At 34.9% G+C, this 18,683-nt stretch overlaps 1 pseudogene; it reads left to right on the top strand.

Annotated features, from left to right (window-relative positions):
- Positions 1-10,504: 10,504 nt before the first annotated feature.
- Positions 10,505-13,901, top strand: LOC114416731 (annotated as a pseudogene).
- Positions 13,902-18,683: the final 4,782 nt, after the last annotated feature.

The following is an 18,683-nucleotide window of genomic DNA, read 5'->3' on the forward strand; positions in this document are numbered from 1 at the left end:
ACAAGGGTGTTTCCCTTTGCTCCTACGTATTCCTCAATTGCGATGAGGAAATCAGACCTACGTAGTTCTTTTTTATCAAGTGATTTCTTTTTTACTTAAGAGGTGATCATTTTAAGGCGTTGGACCTTGAAAATGATCCTTTTTACTTAGTAAGAAATTGAAATGACAAACTTCAAAAACCTATTTTTGTGGACGAGCTTGACTAGGCGAGTTGATTTTAGCCTTAGTTTCACTTTAGTTATTAATCAATTCAATTAAGAATGAGAAATCCCAAAGAGAAAACGTCCGATTGATTTTTCGCTTTATTTTACTAAGATATTTTTTTATTATGATATTATTATTTTACCTCTTTTTGATTTCCAACGTGGTTACGGCACGACCGAACGGTCGGAATTCGTTTTAACCGAAGTTAACGGATAATACAATTCAAACGTTCGGTGGAAATTTATTTTATTTTTAGGTTAAGCGAGAAATGACTTAAATAAAATGGCTTAAGCACGTCAAAAGGAGGTATAAAAAGTAAATGAAACGAGAATAAAAATACACGAAACACAATGTGGACCACCACGGGTACATAGAATGAATCGAAAAGCTTGGTTCGAGGTACTTACCCGTTGAAGATCGAAGAACGATGAAGAACGAATGAAGAACATCGAAGAACGGTCGAAACCTTTGCGAAATTCCTCACGGAAAACGTTACGGAAACGTTTCGGAAGCGCCTCGGCTTAGATTTTCTTCACGGAAACAATTTTTCCAAGCAAATTCGAAAGAGAGAGAAGAGCCTAAGGGGCTGAACCCTTTTCTTCTTCACTTCCTCCCCTATTTATAGCAAAATAGGGGAGATGCTTGCCACCCAGCTCGCCCAGGCGAGCAGGGTTGCTTCCTCCAGAAGCAACAGCCTTCTGGAGGAATCTTCTGGAGGGCCCAAGTGGGCCTGGTTGTTATTTGCATCCCCATTTTTACTAAGTACACCCCCCTCTGCTTTTTTTTTTGTGATTCTTTTTTCGTAAAGTCACGGAAACTTACGAATTTCGTAACGATACTTGTTTTCTTTCCGTAATGTTACGGAACCTTGCGGATTACATAATCATCCCCTTTTTGACTTACGGAATGTTACGGAACCTCACTAATTATGCAACGATGCTTCCATTTGATTTCCGGTGTGTCACGGAACCTTACGGATTGTGCATCAATATTTTCTTTTGTTTTTCGGCATGTCCCGGAATTTCACAAATTGCCTAATGATGGGTGCCAAGCACCTTACAAGGACCAAACAAAGGTCGCATGTCATCAAGCAAAGGTCCCCGGACGAAATTAGGGTATGCCAGAGTGCAATCAACCTGGACATCTGAGGGTTGATTGTCCCATCTTCAAGAAAAAGATGGAGAAGTCTGAAAAGAAAAATATTAATGAAAAGAAATTGAAGAAAACATACATTACATGGGATGAAAATGATATGGAATCTTCTGAAGATTCAGAAAATGAAGAAATAAACCTCTGCCTAATGGCAAAAGGTTATGAAAGTAATGAAGAGGTAACATCTTCAAACAATTTATCTATTTCTTTTGATGAATTGCAAGATGCATTTGCTGATTTGCATGAAGAGTCAATTAAACTTGCAAAGTTAGTTTCATCTTCAAAGAAAACAATTTCAAATTTAGAAAATGAAATTTTAAAATTAAACAAAGAATTAGATCATCTTAAAAATGAAGTCTCAATTTCTAAACCAAATGAAAAAGTTCATATCTCTACTATTTCTAACAAGAAAATGTCAGATTCTTGTAGTTGTTGTGAAAAGTATGAAAAAGAAATCAAAGAGTTGAAAAACTCACTTGCAAAATTTACTTATAGTAAAAATAATTTAGATGTCATATTAGGAAAACAAAGACATGTCTCTAATAAGGCTGGACTAGGATATAAATCTGAAAAACAACAAAAATTTCATAAAAACTTCTCTACTTCCACACAAAAATATAATTCTAGTTCTATCACATGTTTTTACTGTGGAAGAAAAGGGCATGGCACATCTACATGCTATTTTAGAAGAAATTGTAACAATATTAAAATGATTTGGGTCCCAAAAGGATCCTTTATTCATACTAACACACAAGGACCCAATAAAGTTTGGGTACCTAAGTTACAACCTTGATTTTGTAGGAACCCTTGAGGAAAAAGTGGTACATAGATAGCGGATGCTCAAAACATATGACGGGAGACAAATCAAAATTCATACATATCTCTCCCAAGAAAAGCGGACATGTAACTTATGGTGACAACAACAAAGGTAGAATTCTTGGAGTTGGAAAAATAGGTACAAATGCTTCAACCTCCATTGAAAATGTTCTACTTGTTGAAGGTCTTAAACATAGTCTGCTTAGTGTGAGTCAATTATGTGAAAAAGGCTATCCGGTATCATTTGATTCTCAAAAGTGTGTCATTGAACATAAACATGATATGAATATAAAGCATATAGGGTTTAGAGTCAACAATGTTTACATGATAGACTTAAGTCAAAAACTAGATAATAATCAATGTTTTCTTAGTAAAGATGATGATCCATGGTTGTGGCATAAACGGATTGCACATATAAACATGGAACACTTAATATTAATATCAAAAGATTTAGTTGTTGGTTTGCCAAAACTAAGATTTGAAAAAGATAGGCTATGTGATGCATGCCAAAAAGGAAAACAAACTAGAGTTTCTTTCAAATCTAAAAACATTGTTTCAACTACTCAACCCTTACAATTACTTCATATGGATTTGTTTGGTCCTTCCAGAATCATGAGTTTTGGAGGAAGTTACTATGCTCTTGTTATAGTTGATGATTATTCTAGATACACATGGACTCTTTTTATCACTCATAAGAATGATGCATTTCAAGCATTTAGAAAACTTGCAAAAATCATTCAAAATAAGAAAAATCTAAAGATTATATCTATTAGGAGTGATCATGGGGGTGAGTTTGAAAATAAAGAATTTGAATTATTTTGTGATAAGCATGGGATTGAGCATAACTTTTCTGCACCAAGAACCCCTCAACAAAATGGTGTTGTTGAAAGGAAAAATAGATCTTTGGAAGAGATTGCTAGAACTTTATTAAATGACACTCCTCTTCCAAAATACTTTTGGGCTGAAGCCGTTAACACTGCATGCTACATTTTAAATAGGGCTTTAATAAGACCCATTTTAAAGAAAACTCCATATGAATTGTTCAATGGCAGAAAACCAAACATCTCACATCTTCATATCTTTGGTTGTAAATGTTTTGTATTGAATAATGGAAAAGATAACTTAGGAAAATTTGATGCTAAGTCAGATGAAGGTATTTTCCTTGGATATTCTCTGCATAGTAAAGCTTATAGAATATATAATAAAAGAACAATGACAATTGAAGAGTCTATACATGTTTCCTTTGATGAGTCTAATGCCATTCTTCCAAGGAAGGATTTTTTAGATGATATTTCAAATTCCTTAGAAGATACACATATTCATGGAAATGACTCTAAAGAAAAAGATGAAGGAAGAAATGAGGATTCTCAAGATAATGGGGCTAGAGGAAATAATGAACTTCCAAGAGAATGGAAAGCCTCAAGAGATCATCCCCTCGACAACATTATTGGTGATATATCAAAAGGGGTAACAACTAGACATTCTCTTAAAGATTTATGCAATAATATGGCTTTTGTATCTATGATTGAACCTAAAAATATAAAAGAAGCCATAGTAGATGATAACTGGATAATTTCCATGCAAGAAGAACTGAATCAATTTGAAAGAAATAATGTGCGGAAACTAGTAGAAAAACCTAAAAATTATCCTGTCATAGGAACAAAATGGGTTTTTAGAAATAAATTAGATGAACATGGCATAATTATTAGAAATAAGGCTAGGTTAGTAGCAAAAGGGTATAATCAAGAAGAGGGAATAGACTATGAAGAAACATATGCTCCAGTTGCAAGATTAGAAACCATTAGAATGCTCTTAGCATATGCATCCATAATGAATTTTAAACTCTATCAAATGGATGTTAAAAGTGCTTTTCTAAATGGTTTAATTCAATAAGAAGTATATGTTGAACAACCCCCAGGCTTTGAAATCCCGGATAAACCAAATCATGTTTATAAATTGCAAAAGGCTCTTTATGGTTTGAAACAAGCCCCTAGGGCGTGGTATGAACGCTTAAGCAATTTTCTTCTAGAAAAAGAATTCTCTAGAGGTAAAGTGGATACCACATTGTTCATAAAGAGAAAGCACAATGATATTTTGTTGGTTCAAATATATGTTGATGATATAATTTTTGGATCCACTAATGATTCATTGTGCAAGGAGTTTTCCCTTGATATGAAAAGTGAATTTGAAATGTCAATGATGGGAGAACTAAAGTACTTCCTGGGATTACAAATCAAGCAAACTCAAGAAGGTATATTCATCAATCAAGCCAAATACTCCAAGGAATTGATCAAAAGATTTGGGATGGAAAGTGCAAAACACATGGCTACACCGATGAGCACTAGCTGTTACTTAGATAAAGATGAATCTGGTCAATCTATAGACATGAAACAATATCGAGGTATGATCGGATCTCTTCTCTATTTATCTGCTAGTAGACCTGATATTATGTTTAGTGTATTCATGTGTGCTAGGTTTCAATCCAACCCCAAACAATCACATTTGAGTGCAGTTAAGAGAATCATGAGATATCTATTAGGTACAATAAATTTAGGATTATGGTATCCTAAGAACTCAACATATAACTTAATAGGATATTCTGATTTTGACTTTGCCGGATCTAAAACTGATAGAAAAAGCACAAGTGGAACCTGTCAATTCATTGGATCCGCTCTTGTCTCATGGCATAGTAAAAAACAAAACAGTGTTGCTTTGTCCACTGCTGAAGCGGAATATATTTCTGCCGGCAGTTGTTGTGCACAGATTTTATGGATGAAGCAACAATTATCTGACTATGGTATCCTTCTTAATCGTATACCTATTAAGTGTGATAACACTAGTGCCATAAATCTATCCAAAAACCCTGTTCAACACTCTAGAACCAAACATATAGAAATTAGGCACCATTTTCTTAGAGATCATGTCCTAAAGGGAGATTGTATATTAGAGTTTGTTGATACAAAGAATCAGCTTGCTGATATCTTTACAAAACGTCTCCCAAAAGAAATATTATTTTCAATAAGAAGAGAATTAGGGCTTTTAGACCTTAGTGATTTGAATAGGTAATTTTTTTTATGAATGATTGATTGTGTTTTTGATGAAGTATGAAGCTTGTTTTGTTTAATTTAGTTTACTTTTCTTGTTAGTATAATTAACTCTTTAAATAACATAAGTTTTTAGACTTAAGAAATAAGTTTTTCTTTTAGGAAAAGGCTATTTTTTTTGTTCTGGTAATCGATTACATGAATACTGTAATCGATTACACCAGAACATATGGCCTGTAATCGATTACAGTATTCATGTAATCGATTACCAGTAGGCTGCCTCCTCCTATAATCGATTACCATTACTTGTAATCGATTACCACGCGTCCTGCTCTATAAATATCACATTTTCCAGACATCCCTGCGCAGCCCCTTTTCTCTTGCGACGTTCCTCCATTCCCAAACCTCCAAACCTTCGTATCTCACTCATTTCTTCATCAAATCAACTCCCGTAATTTGCAATCTTCTTCTTTTTTATTTTTCTTTTGATTTCACCGATTGAAATCTGCAAAAACTCCTTCAAATGGCAGAATCATCAAAGAAATGAAAGGATTCTTCCGCCTCCGCTTCGGCTTCAAGAGCTCATCGTTCCGGAGCCACTAGCGCATCCACAGCACCAATTCCACCCTCATTGTCCTCTTCCCCATTGTTTTCTTCCGAAGAACAGCAGAAACGGTACTCAAATCTTTTCTCATCTCGTTCCATTATCGACCCTAAGTTTATTGATATGGAATTCTTTTCTGATGAAACCTTTGATTGCATTCAAGCCTTTCAGAACTTAGGTCTTATACCTTTTATGTCATTACAATTGCCTATTTATCCTGAATTGGTTAAAGTTTTTTATTGTAATCTTGAAATTCAGGACAACACTCTGATTTCTGAGGTTTTTGGGATAAAAATGGTCATTGACCAGTCCCTCTTCCATGACTTAACCAAATTAACCAGTGACGGTGTACCATTTGAAGGTACACTGAATGACGACTGGAAATTTGATTTCTCTGCACATGATGCCCGCCAATTGGTTTGCACCAATAATGCGGATATGACCGGATGTCTTCTTGCCGGGTCATTGGCTTTTGAAAGTCGCATCCTTCACTATTTAATTGTGCGTATTCTGCTTCCACGGTCTTCCAACCTTGCCCAGGTTTCTGAGGAAGATCTAATTATCATGTGGGCCTTTCATACAGGGCGTCAACTTGACTGGGCACACTTAGTCAGATATCGCATGCATAAGGCATTGCGATTAAATGCTCCACTACCATATCCACAGCTTGTTACTCTCTTTCTTTGTCATTTTGGAATTCCTCTTGATTCTGAATCTTATATTCCAATCAAGAGATCCTTTTTAATTGGTGCTGCTGTGATTGCTTCTTTTGGTTACCGCAAAGAGAGTGATGGCTCTTGGGTCAAAAAGGGCGTTCCACCCGCTGATGATGAAGGCCACCTACCAGTTGAAGATAATTCCACTCTTCTTCAAAGGCTTATGGACAAGTTTGATGGACTTCAGACTTTTGTTGGTGACAAGTTTGATGCCATGGAATTGCAAGTTGACATGCGGTTCGATGCTATGGAATCAAGGATCACCAGAGTTGAAGAAGATGTCTCCTTCATCCGAACTTGCATTGATCCACCACCACCGCCTCCTTCATCCTCTTAGATTATATGTTATTATTCTAACTTAGTTTTATTAGCGGTTAAGTATTATTAGTACTTTGTTTTATCGCCGTGTATTTGGCTTTTTGTTCTAGTTATCGTAGTCTTGCACTATTATTATAATTCTCGCTTTTGTTTTGGTTAATTATGACGTTGTATGGATTTATTTTGATTTAATGGTTGGCTTTGTTTGGATATTTATTATGTTAATGTTTGGATATTGATTGTTTTGCTCTAGTTCTTTTTGATGTTGCCAAAGGGGGAGAGAATTTGGGAGAGCACATATGGGTTAGAAATCAATTAGAAATTTATTAGAAATTTATCAATAACAAAAGTTAGGCATACATGCCAAAAGATAGGGGGAGTAAGGGTTGTGTGAACGTGCTACCATCTTGTGTATAGCTTGTCTTGATTTTAGGTATTGTCATCATCAAAAAGGGGGAGATTGTAGACAAAGGATCAAGCTGAATGTTTTGATGATGCCAAAGGATTACATGAATCACATGCTTCTCAAAGATTTATTCAAGACAAAGATACTCAAGATGAATGATCAAGACAGTCTTTAGAATCTTAGGAAGGGTATATTAAATAGGAAGGGAATTCCAATTGAAGTCGCAAAAGGTTTGGCCAAGAAATCTAAGTTAAAAAGGTTTTTTCAACAGATTTACTCTCTGGTAATCGATTACCAGAGGATGTAATCGATTACCAGTGGCCAAAAACGATTTACAACAGCCATTAAATTTGAATTTAAAATTTGTACTGTGTAATCGATTACACATATATGGTAATCGATTACCAGCAGTTATTGAACGTTTTTAATTCAAATTTTAAAGCTTGTAATCGATTACACACATACTGTAATCGATTACCAGAGAATTTTTTTAGAAAATATTCTCAACAGTCACATCTTTTTACTTGATTCTTGAATGGCTGTCAAAGGCCTATATATGTGTGACTTGGGACACGAATTTGCTAAGAGTTTTTCAGAACAAAAAGGTCTTATCCTCTTAAAAAGCAAATCGTTTTATCCTCTTAAAAATTCCTTGGCCAAATTACTTGTGATTCAATAAGGAATTATTTGAGTGCTCAAATTGTTCAATCAATCTCTTTAAAGAGAGATTTCTTCTTTTCTTCTTCTTCATTCTGAAAAGGGATTAAGAGACCGAGGGTCTCTTGTTGTGAAAGAATTCTAAACACAAAGAAAGGGTTGTCCTTGTGTGTTTAGAACTTGTAAAAGGAATTTACAAGATAGTGGAACTCTCAAACGGGTTGCTTGGGGACTAGACGTAGGCACAAGGGTGTGGCCAAACTAGTATAAATCTGAGTTTGCATTTTCTCTTCCCTTAAACTCCTTTATTTATTATTGTTTTATATTCATATTCAAATTGTTCTATTTGAATCAATATTTAAGAAATTCATTATTAAGGGAATTTATAACTTGAATAGAAAGTGAAATAGAATTTTAATTGGGGAAATAAGTTGTAATATTTTAATTCAACCCCCCCTTCTTAAGATATCTGAGGCCACTTGTCCAACAGATTTTTTTAAAATTGTCCTCATTTAAAATTTATTATATAAATTTCAATTTTCTCACAATTTATCTAATATTTAGCATTTTTAAAAAATTAAGATTGACTGTTAATATAAATTAATATATAAATTTCAATTTTACGGATCAAGTTGATCCGTAAAGTGTGTAAACAAAGTTTACGGATCAACTTGATCCGTAAAGTGTGTATACAAAGTTTACGGATCAAGTTGATTCGTAAGCTTCTTTCGGATCAACATGATCCGGAAGAAGCTTACGAATCAACTTGATCCGTAACTTCCACTGCTACAAACGACACTGGCAAACTCAGCACAACGATGCTTACCTCGACAATGCCGACGCGCGGAGGCAGCAGAACCACCGTCAACTTGGCTGGGATAGTCAACACCCATGGCAGCGCGGTCGCACAACGAAATGCCGACGAAGAAGACGACGACAACGCTCACAGGGGGAACAAATGCGCTGCAGATGATGACGACCATGGGTCAAGCTTTTTTTAGACCAACTTAGACTACAAGGAAGAAGAACGAAGGTCACGTGAGGTGAGAGGTGAGGAAGGAGAGCAAAAGCTTCAGTAAGGAAGAAGAAGAAAAAATGGTGAGGAAGAAAAAGCGGAACGCGGGAGGGAGGGAGAGAGACGAGAATGAACCATTTTTTTAAAATAATTAAGACAGGGATACAAATGTCTTTTCCCCTTAAGGGTTGGATGCACCAGCAAAAATGCTAGGTGCACCTAGCAAAAATGCTAGGTGCACCTAGCAGCACTCCTCTTATTTTAGAATTGTGGGACATGATGTTTTGAAGATGGTTGCTCAGCTTTTTAATATTGGATTCATTACTAAGGCTAACTCCGAAACTCATTGTTCCTATTTTTAAAGTTGATGTTCCTTCTAATCTCCGGAATTTCAGACAGATAGTCTTTGCAATGTCTTATTTAAGCTTGTTTCAAAGGTGTTGGTTACTCGCATTCGTCCTCATCTGGAGTCTATCATTGGGTCGTTTCAAAGTAGTTTTATGCCCAAAAGATCTATAGCTGATAAAGTTCTTATTTCTCAGGAAATCGTTTATTGTATGTCCTAGATGAGGGGTAAGTCTTTCAACTTTTTTCAAATTTTAATTTTCAGTCCTTAATTTTTTTTGGATAACTTTTAGACCTCCATTATTTTTCCCTCAACATTTTTAGTGTTTCTAAAAAATTTCTGCATTTTTAGTCTTTTATTTATTTTTATTACTCAAAATTAATTTTAAATATAAAATAAAAAAGGGATAAAAACGAGCAAAATTTTTAAAAGAACTAAAAATACCGAAAAAATTAATAAAAAACTAAAAGTTGACAAAAAAAAATTGAGGAACTAAAACTTAGTATTGGAAAAAGTTGAGAAACTAAAAATTTAATTAATCCATTTGTTCTATGTTTTCTGTGCTTTTTGTACGTGTTGATCCTCTTTTCTTTTGTTAATAATACTTCTTTGGCAGACTTTAAAAAAAAAAAACTTCTTTGACGTGTTGTAAATGATGGGTAGCGACTGAAGTGTCAACTTAGTTGTCCCTCTTATTATTGTGATCTGTATACATGATATCCTTTTTGTCAAAAAAAAATAAAATTATGCATCACTTTCTTTTTTAACTAAGTAGATTCAAGATTAAGCTAACAACTAAAACACACAATAGAGAAATTAGGCTATTAAAAATGTCATCAAATTCAAGTTGAAACCTGTAAAGTAATTATTACAAAATTCAAGAATTTTTATAATGTGACAGTATGATTAAACAATAATGTATGTTATTAGCATATTTCAATTAACATATTAAAATTATATTGTATAAAAATGTACATAGTGCATGTAAGTGCAATTTAAATACGATTAGGTATTTTTGTTTAAAATTTAATCAATTCAATATAAAATTCCAATTATTTTATGTTTTAGTCTTTCAATTCAAAATTTATTATTTATTATCTCTCTTTCTAATCATATTGTTTAAATTAAAAGTGTAACTTGATTCTTTTATAAATTTCAATTTAAAATGTGTCTTGTATTAATTATATTTTAACATCACATCCTTTAGAGGCTGCCGTGCTGGTCTTTTACTTAAAAAAATAAAAAAGTTGCCACACGAAAATTTTATCAAAGCACATATTCTAGATTGTCGTTGAGGATAAGAAACTACTGGGTGGGGCTTTTGGTGTTTGAAATTGCGGTGAAACAGAGAAAAATCGGTTGGGGTTCGTAGTGATGCGCTGCGTATTTGTGAAATTGATGCGGCGCGGTGCACGCTGAAGTGAAGTAATCCCTTTTGGTTTTGTTGTGGGTAATGCTTCTTCTCAGCAATTCTAGTATCTGATAGTCACCATTTTCATTTGTTTCAGGAATCACTATGAATATGACTAAGGGAATAACTCCAAGAGATTATTCTCTGTTGCTCAAGCCCAGCCCTTTATCTTCTCTTGGTTTACTCCATTCTCTCCAGGTAACCTTTTATTTATTTCCCTCATTAGGTGGGAAAGAAATAGATGGCAACGTGGTTTGCTTTGTCCAGTATATTTCCCAAACGTAAGTTGGTTCAACTTTTGATTCGTCGCTTCTCATTTTCCCTAAATTAATTGCTTCATTGCGTCAGTGTTCTCTGTTCAATTGCTAACCGTTAATGGCCTTTGGGAGTTTCGTGAAATAACTCTGGCGCGAAGTCTCTGAATTTCATGAAACGATTCTTCTCATTTTGTCGCTCTGAGAGGTTTTAACCCTTGAATTTCCTATATATATAAATACTTTATTATTGTTATTGGTTTCTGTTAGAATGTGGATTTAAGCCTAACTCAACCCAAAAGTAAGCTCACAGCGTAAGGGTAAGGATCGTTCTCCACTTATATATTCTATTGTGGTCTTATCTCTAGCTGACTAACTGATGTAGGACTTGAGTTTTTCTCTAACACTTTCTGATTTTTTGTTTTTAAGCAGCATGGTAACAGTAGGATTAGAGTTCCTGTGACTATTAGAATTCAACCAGAGAGGTTTTGTCATCGTGCGCCAACCGTCACGAATGAAGTGCCGCAAAATGCTGATTTTCCTCAGCACTATTCGAGAAAAGAGAAGAAACCTTTTCCAGTGCCCATTGTAGAACTGCGACGAGCAGCTAGGGAGAGGATGAAGAAGATGAAAGATGAGCCGAGAAAATCAATGTCAGCACCTAAGAATGGGTTGCTGGTGAAGAGCCTTGTATTGACTGCGTATAATGTGTATAACACTAGGATCACTTTGATCAACAATCTGAAGAAGCTGCTCAAAGTAGTGCCTGTGCATGCTTGTGGGTAATTATAGTATTCACATTCTCTAGCATATTTTAGCTAATGTGGAGCTTGTGTGAAATGCTGGTTAAGCACATAAAAATTACTTGTTTTTGTTCTAGTTGAGTAATTGTGCTAATACAGAGATCAATTGCTTCTGACCTCGGAAGATATTCTAGCATTGACACTTTGTTTGAAATGGTGAATAAATCATTGTAAAACTAATATGTCGCTTCACATTCCAGCTTTTAACTATTGTTGGTGTAACTAGAACCTAAATTAGATATTACCAATACCTCCTACAATTTGCTATCATGGTGGGCAATTAGTAGGTTCTTATTTTGCTTCTTCAACAAAGCAAAGTTTGCATACTTAGACCTTTGTGAGCCTCACATTATGGTGTAGCTATTATATTCTTATGAAATGGATGGTATGGTTCATAGGAAGACTACTAGTTCCACTTGCTGCCTCTTTAGTCCTTACCCCCTCTTCATGGACACTTTCATGCGTGCTTGCCGGAACTTCGAGATTGAGGAGATTCCCTGAGGCTGACTCATAGTCACTATATAGGACATTTGAAAAATTGTCTTTATGAGCTTATGGTCTCAAAGATTAAAGTTTGAATGTATTTTTAAGAGTAATGAAAATACTCTATAAAGTAAGTATTAAATGAAAATGTAAAATGAATTTAATATTTTGGAAATATGAAATGTATTCAATTTTTTTCATTTTGTAAGTAGGAGGATTTTTCGGAAGGTGTTGTAGAAGGATTTACAATTATCTCTCTTTTATATTTTGAGCCTGAAGAACCCATTTATGTGCATTTTTAACTAGGCACATAAAAAATATTTAGGACCAATTCTAGCTACCTTAACAAGTAACAACATACCCTTTGTGCTTACCAGGCTAGTCTAATTGAATGTGATAACCTAATTTGAGTGATTTTTCTTACTAGCTAATGTTAATGTTTGACAAAAGATTTATTGTCGGTTTGCCACTCTTATTTAATTAATTTTATAAAATTTCTTTAAATTATCAGTTTGACTAATAAAGAAAAATTTGTTCTAAATAAAAATTATTTGAATTAGAGTTGCAACTGGAAATCGGCACTCCCTTGCAAATAAATGCAATTTAATGTCTCCTACTGAAGTAAGAAAGAAAGAAGTGATCAAAAGTCCTGAAGTGTCTAATATTGGAATATTAATGCAGGTGGTGCAATGAAATCCATGTAGGACCTGTTGGACATCCATTCGAGTTATGTAAAGGCACACATGCCAACATCCGCAAGGGCCTCCACGAATGGACGAATGCACATGTTGAAGACATATTAATTCCAATTGAAGCATATCACCTCTTTGATCGTCTTGGAAAGTGGATTACTCATGAAGAGAGATTTTGTATCGCTTGAATTCCAGTAGTGGTTGAGCTTTGCATTCAAGCTGGTGTTGAAATTCCAGAGTTTCCCACCAAAAGGAGAAGAAAGCCTATCATCCGTATTGGGAGGAAGGAATTCATCGATGCTGATGAAAGTGACTTACCAGATAAAATCTCAGAGGGCCCTTTAAAACCGTTACCAGCTGAAACACCTGATTCAGAAATAGTAGCTCCATTAGACAATGAAGTAGTCCCTCTTGCTGTGGAAACTATCCTAGCATGGGAACGGACGAGGAAAGGTGCGAAGAGACTAATGAGGCTGTACAATGTGAGTGTTTGTGGATATTGCCCTGAAATTCATGTCGGTTCCCAGGATCACAAAGCTTAAAATTGTGGAGCTCATAAACACCAACAATGCAATGGGTAGCATGGTTAGCAGTCAGTAATTCTGGATGATTTGATTCCACCCAGATTTGTGTGGCATGTTCCTGATGTAAACGAACCACTAGAGCGAGAGCTTAGGAATTTTTATGGCCAGGCGCCTGAGTAGTGGACATGTGCATTCAAGTTGGTGCAGCCTTACTAGAACAATATAAATCCACCATGCGATTGGATGTGGGGATCCCATCAACTTTGAAAGAAGCTGACATGGTAGTTTGAGATGAATTTCTCTTATAGACAAAACCCCCAACTTTCGAATATAGTTTAAATTGTGTCAAACTAAATGCAATGATAATTTATTGATTTATTTAGGAGCTGGAATAGCGTCACTTTGGTTAGTTCTTTAAGGGGTATTTATGCCATCTAGACTAACTCTTGCATTTTCTATCCTCTGCATTCTACTCAATCTATAATATTCTTTATGACTTAGTCTGATAAAAATATAAGCCCAATTGACAAACTAGTGCCCTTTAAACCATCTGGGAACTCTTGAGGATGGGTAAAACTTTTCAATGGTGTGTAAAGAGAGGATAAACTGAGCATGCCTTTTTAAGTGGCCAATATATTATACAATGAAGGACATTATTTCACTTGCAATGAGATTTTTTAGTTCAACAAATGTTAGTTTTTGTTAGTGTGGAAATTTGAACCCACCCACAATTTCTTCCCCTTTTGATGATGATCAACTATGGACCTTGAAGCATAGCATGGATTTGATGGACCAATCACAAGAACACGTGTTAAGCAAATGATGCATGAAGCCCAATTTGAAATGGAAAACATGTAGCCTAAATCCAAATTGGTGGATTGCTTAAAAAATATGGAAAATGAGTTAACTTGAAGAAAAGATCTAAGAATAAATTTGATTTGTCATTTGGTCTTAATATTTTTGTTTGGATTTTTTTATCAAAATAATGAATTGAAGTTTTTTTTCTTTATTTTGTAATTTTTGGTCATGAACAATATTAGTTGTTGTTGGCTTGCTTAGAATCTGTCATTAAGAGTTTAATTACTAATAGAAACTCTTGTCATACCTTACATTTGGATGATATGAATTTAGTTTTGTGTTAAGTGTGAGAGAATTGTTCTCTCTTGATTTATGCGTAGAACCTTAAATTTTTATCAAAAGAATTTTCATTTCTCATCATTTGGTAATCATTTGGTATTCAGAGTCAATTTTAGCATCAAATTTGCATCAAATTTTGGTTCGAATTTGCTCCAAGCGTGTTCGTGAATTTGCAAATTACTTCTATGAATTCAGATTTGAGCTGCTTGCGTAAATCGCTCATCATGTGTGTCTAAATTGGATGCGGTGCCTTGGATTCCGTGAATTCCAAATCCATTCGGAAGTCCAATCGGTGCCTCGTCTTGCATCCAAATTTGAGAGTTGGCATCAATTGTTGGTGATGTGAAGAGATTATATCTTCATGTGCCTCAATTGAATTGGAGTCACGGTGACAATTGCTTGGTAGTGGTTGGGTTCAATTGCACATTCGGTGCTTCAATTTCAAAATGAAGAATTGGCTTATTCATGTGCTGCTTGTGTCATTCCGCATGTGATTGTCCAGGTGCCATATTATCTTTGTGCGCCGATTTCATTCAGTGATATGTTGAGTTTGTGCGTCACTTTTTAGATTCCATATTTAATCCTTATTCTTGTTGTTTGCATCATGTTTATCTGATTTGTTAGCTATGTTTCTGTGCCTAGTCAGAATTTGCCTTTTGTTTGCGTCAAAGTTCATTTGTGCCAAATACTTATTTTGTCAATTGTGAATTGGTTTTGTGCATCAGTTTATACTCTGTTTGTCTGCCAATTTATTTCCTTAGTCTGATTCAGTGCACTTGAAATTTGAGTCATATTTTGAAATTTGAGTCAAATTCTGAAATTTGTGTTCATTATGTTTTTTTGTTGTTCTGTACAAACTTTTGGCAAAAATCCTTTCAGTAAAAATTTCGTTTGTTTGGGTGTTTATGCAAATATTACAAAGTTGAGTGAGCACTTGTTAGAAAAAAAGAAGAAGAAGAAGAAAGAACTGTAAGTATAAAAATGAAAAAAAAAATCTGAAAAAAAATTGAAAAAAGTTATATCTAAAAAAATAAAAAAATCTACCCTATAAAAAGTCTCTCTACACTAGTACCAAATTTTTTGCGTTTTTCATACACCTTTACTCATTTTGTCTCTCATGAATACACTAATACACAAGTATGACATAGTAAAATTTTGAAATTATTGTTTTGTGTTGCTCTTATTCTTGAGTCATATAGTTTGTAATTTTTTTTGCATTTTATTTTGAGTTTCCTTTTCTCTCATTTAGCTTTTATTGTTTGTCATTTAAATCTCTGATTTTGTCTTATTTCTCTTTCTTTGGACTTGAGTTAAGCTTGAAATTCGTTATATCTTTCACATTGAATACTTTCTTGATTTGGATTTTGGTGGTTCCACTTAAGAACTTATAAAGGAACATAGGGTAGAAAAAGGCAAGTGTACACATTATAGAAAAAACATTAAAAGAGAGAGAGAGAGACACAAGTGGACTTTGATTGAAACACTAAGTTGAATGGTAAGGTCCATATTTATATTATTTGTGCTAACCATTTTGTGCAAGAATGCATTATTCATCTTATTTGAAGGAGAAATGAGGCTTAGGCGACATGGGATAGGGAGTTAAAGAGGAAGAGATAGAGAGAAAAAATAATAATAAAGAGGATAATATGGAAGGGGAAAAGCATAAAATTCCTAATTTTCAAATGAAGCATGACCCAGAGGCATATCTTGTGTGGGAGATGAAAGTTGACCAAATCTTTGCATGTCATGAATATAGTGAAGAGAAGAAGATTGGGTTGGCTACCTTGGGCTTTGATGACAAAGCACTCACATGGTGGAAGCTTAAAGAGAATGCAAGAGGAAGGATAAGAAAACTTGAGATAGCAACATAGAAAGAAATGAAACAGTTTATGAGGAAGACATTCTTACCACCATCTTACAAAAGATATGCTTATGACAGGTTACAAAGCCTCACACAAGGTAGCAAGAACATTGATGGGTATCATAAAGAGATGACAATGACTATGAGGAGAGCCAATGTACAAGAGCCTAAAACTGCCATGGCAAGGTTCCTACGTGGGCTTAATAGAGACATTCAATGCATTGTGAAGTTCCAACACTATGAGAGCTTAGAGAGTATGGTGCATCAAGCTAAGAAAGTGAAAAGACAACTTAAAAGGAAGCATTCCTACAAGAAGACTTATCATTATGACTCTTTTAGTGGTAAAGACAAGTCCAAGAAGGAAGGATCTTCCCCATCTAGGCAACAAGGTTCAAAGAGAATGCACTGGTAGGAGAATTTGAATGTGCCCCTCTCCTAAGATATGACAACCCGTTAGTTCCAATCGTGTGAAGCGAATGGATCCCCAAACCTTCGAACACCAATGCTCTTTCTCTTTTAAAAAATAATTTATAATAAGAAGAGAGGAAATTTAGAAGAATGTTGTTGTTTGTAATGTCCAGCAAAATGCTTTTGTGTGAGCTTTGTGCCCAAAGAATGTGAGAGAGAGAGATATAGGCACAAACCCAATGTGTAGTATCTCCAAAAAACTAAAAGTAAAATTATCGCACATCTTGTGAACGATACTTCCAACATGCAGAAGAAAAACAAATATAACAAACTAAAGTTGGAATCAACCACTTAGACTTAATGTAACGACTCACCTCGTCGCTACGATATCACCATTCTAAATCGTGATTATTTCAAATTTTAAATGAGAACTCCGTTAATTTGCTTATGAAAAATGAAAGTAATTTTTGTCTCGACATACATTCACCAAACAACACATCATTACTTAAGTGAATACATATACATATAGGAATAGTAACTCAGTACGCATCATACACATAATGGAAAGTACATTTGTTCATACATATAATTAAATTTTTGATTTACATCTTTAGTTCAACAAAAGAATCATGAACTGGCTATGGAGGAGTTGATTAACAAAACACAACTCTCTCCCAAAATAATCCCAACGTCATCACGTCGGCTCAGCGGCTCCTCAACAAAATCTCACTTCCTACACCCTACTGCTATCATTCTGCTCCCATGAACAAGGTTCGCGATCATCACAAGTATCAACCACACGATACAAAATTGCAAGGGTGAGTTCATTATAAAAAGAATTAACACAAAAACCAAACAACCACGATTAGAAGAAACACATTAACAATTATCATAAGAATACACAAGCATTAATTGATCCACACACACTCAAGAATCAGTCATTATCCATCCATGGATCCCATCAATCATTACTCAGTATGATGCATACACCTGACATCAACTCTCAGATGCAATGTGGTACCGTACCATCCCCAAGGAAATAGCCTAAGCGTGTCCCCATGACACCTCCCTTAGGAAAACTATGTAGTAAGTGTCGTGATGCAATCCTCCCTAGGAAGGGACCAGTCACTAGAGCCATAAGCAAGAGGCTCCAAGAGGATTGGGCTAGAGCTGCTGAAGAAGGCCCTAGGGTTCTTATGAACCTCAGGGTAGATTTCTAAGCCCATTGGCAAAGGTTGGGTCCAATTATCTTTGTACATATTAGACTAGGATGTCATTATATTTGGTCCTTGTATTTAGGGTTGTACCCTAGAAATATAGGATTTTTCAGCCCTTGTATTTTAGGGAACCTAGACTAGTTTTTGTATTAGGGGTAGTTTTGTAATTTCACATGCACTAAGTGAATATTTGATGTGTGTGGTTGGAAATAAATTTAATTGAATTGGTAGAAGCCCAATCCAATTAAATTTTAGAGAGGGAGGTGAGCATTTGCTTACTACACCACATTGCCATATCATATAGTTACACTTTGTGCATGTCCTTCATGCTTTACATGCCTCATGACACCTAAGCACACCTAGTGGAGAATCTTGGAATTGATCTTGGATTAGTGGGCTGAACCATAACTAAAATTCCCTAATCATAATTAGTGAAATTTTGGCTCCACAAATTCAATTTCAAATTCAAGTGAAATTTGAATTGAAATTCAAATTTCCCTCCAATTTTGTATGACACTTAGGCTATAAATAGAGGTCATGTGTGTGCGTTTTTTGGAACTTTGATCATTTGAAAATTAAACTTCAGATTTCAGAGCTCTTTTAGAGCACAAAATT

The sequence above is a fragment of the Glycine soja genome, chromosome 6 (assembly GCF_004193775.1).
Source record: "Glycine soja cultivar W05 chromosome 6, ASM419377v2, whole genome shotgun sequence".
Classification (NCBI taxonomy): domain Eukaryota; kingdom Viridiplantae; phylum Streptophyta; class Magnoliopsida; order Fabales; family Fabaceae; genus Glycine; species Glycine soja.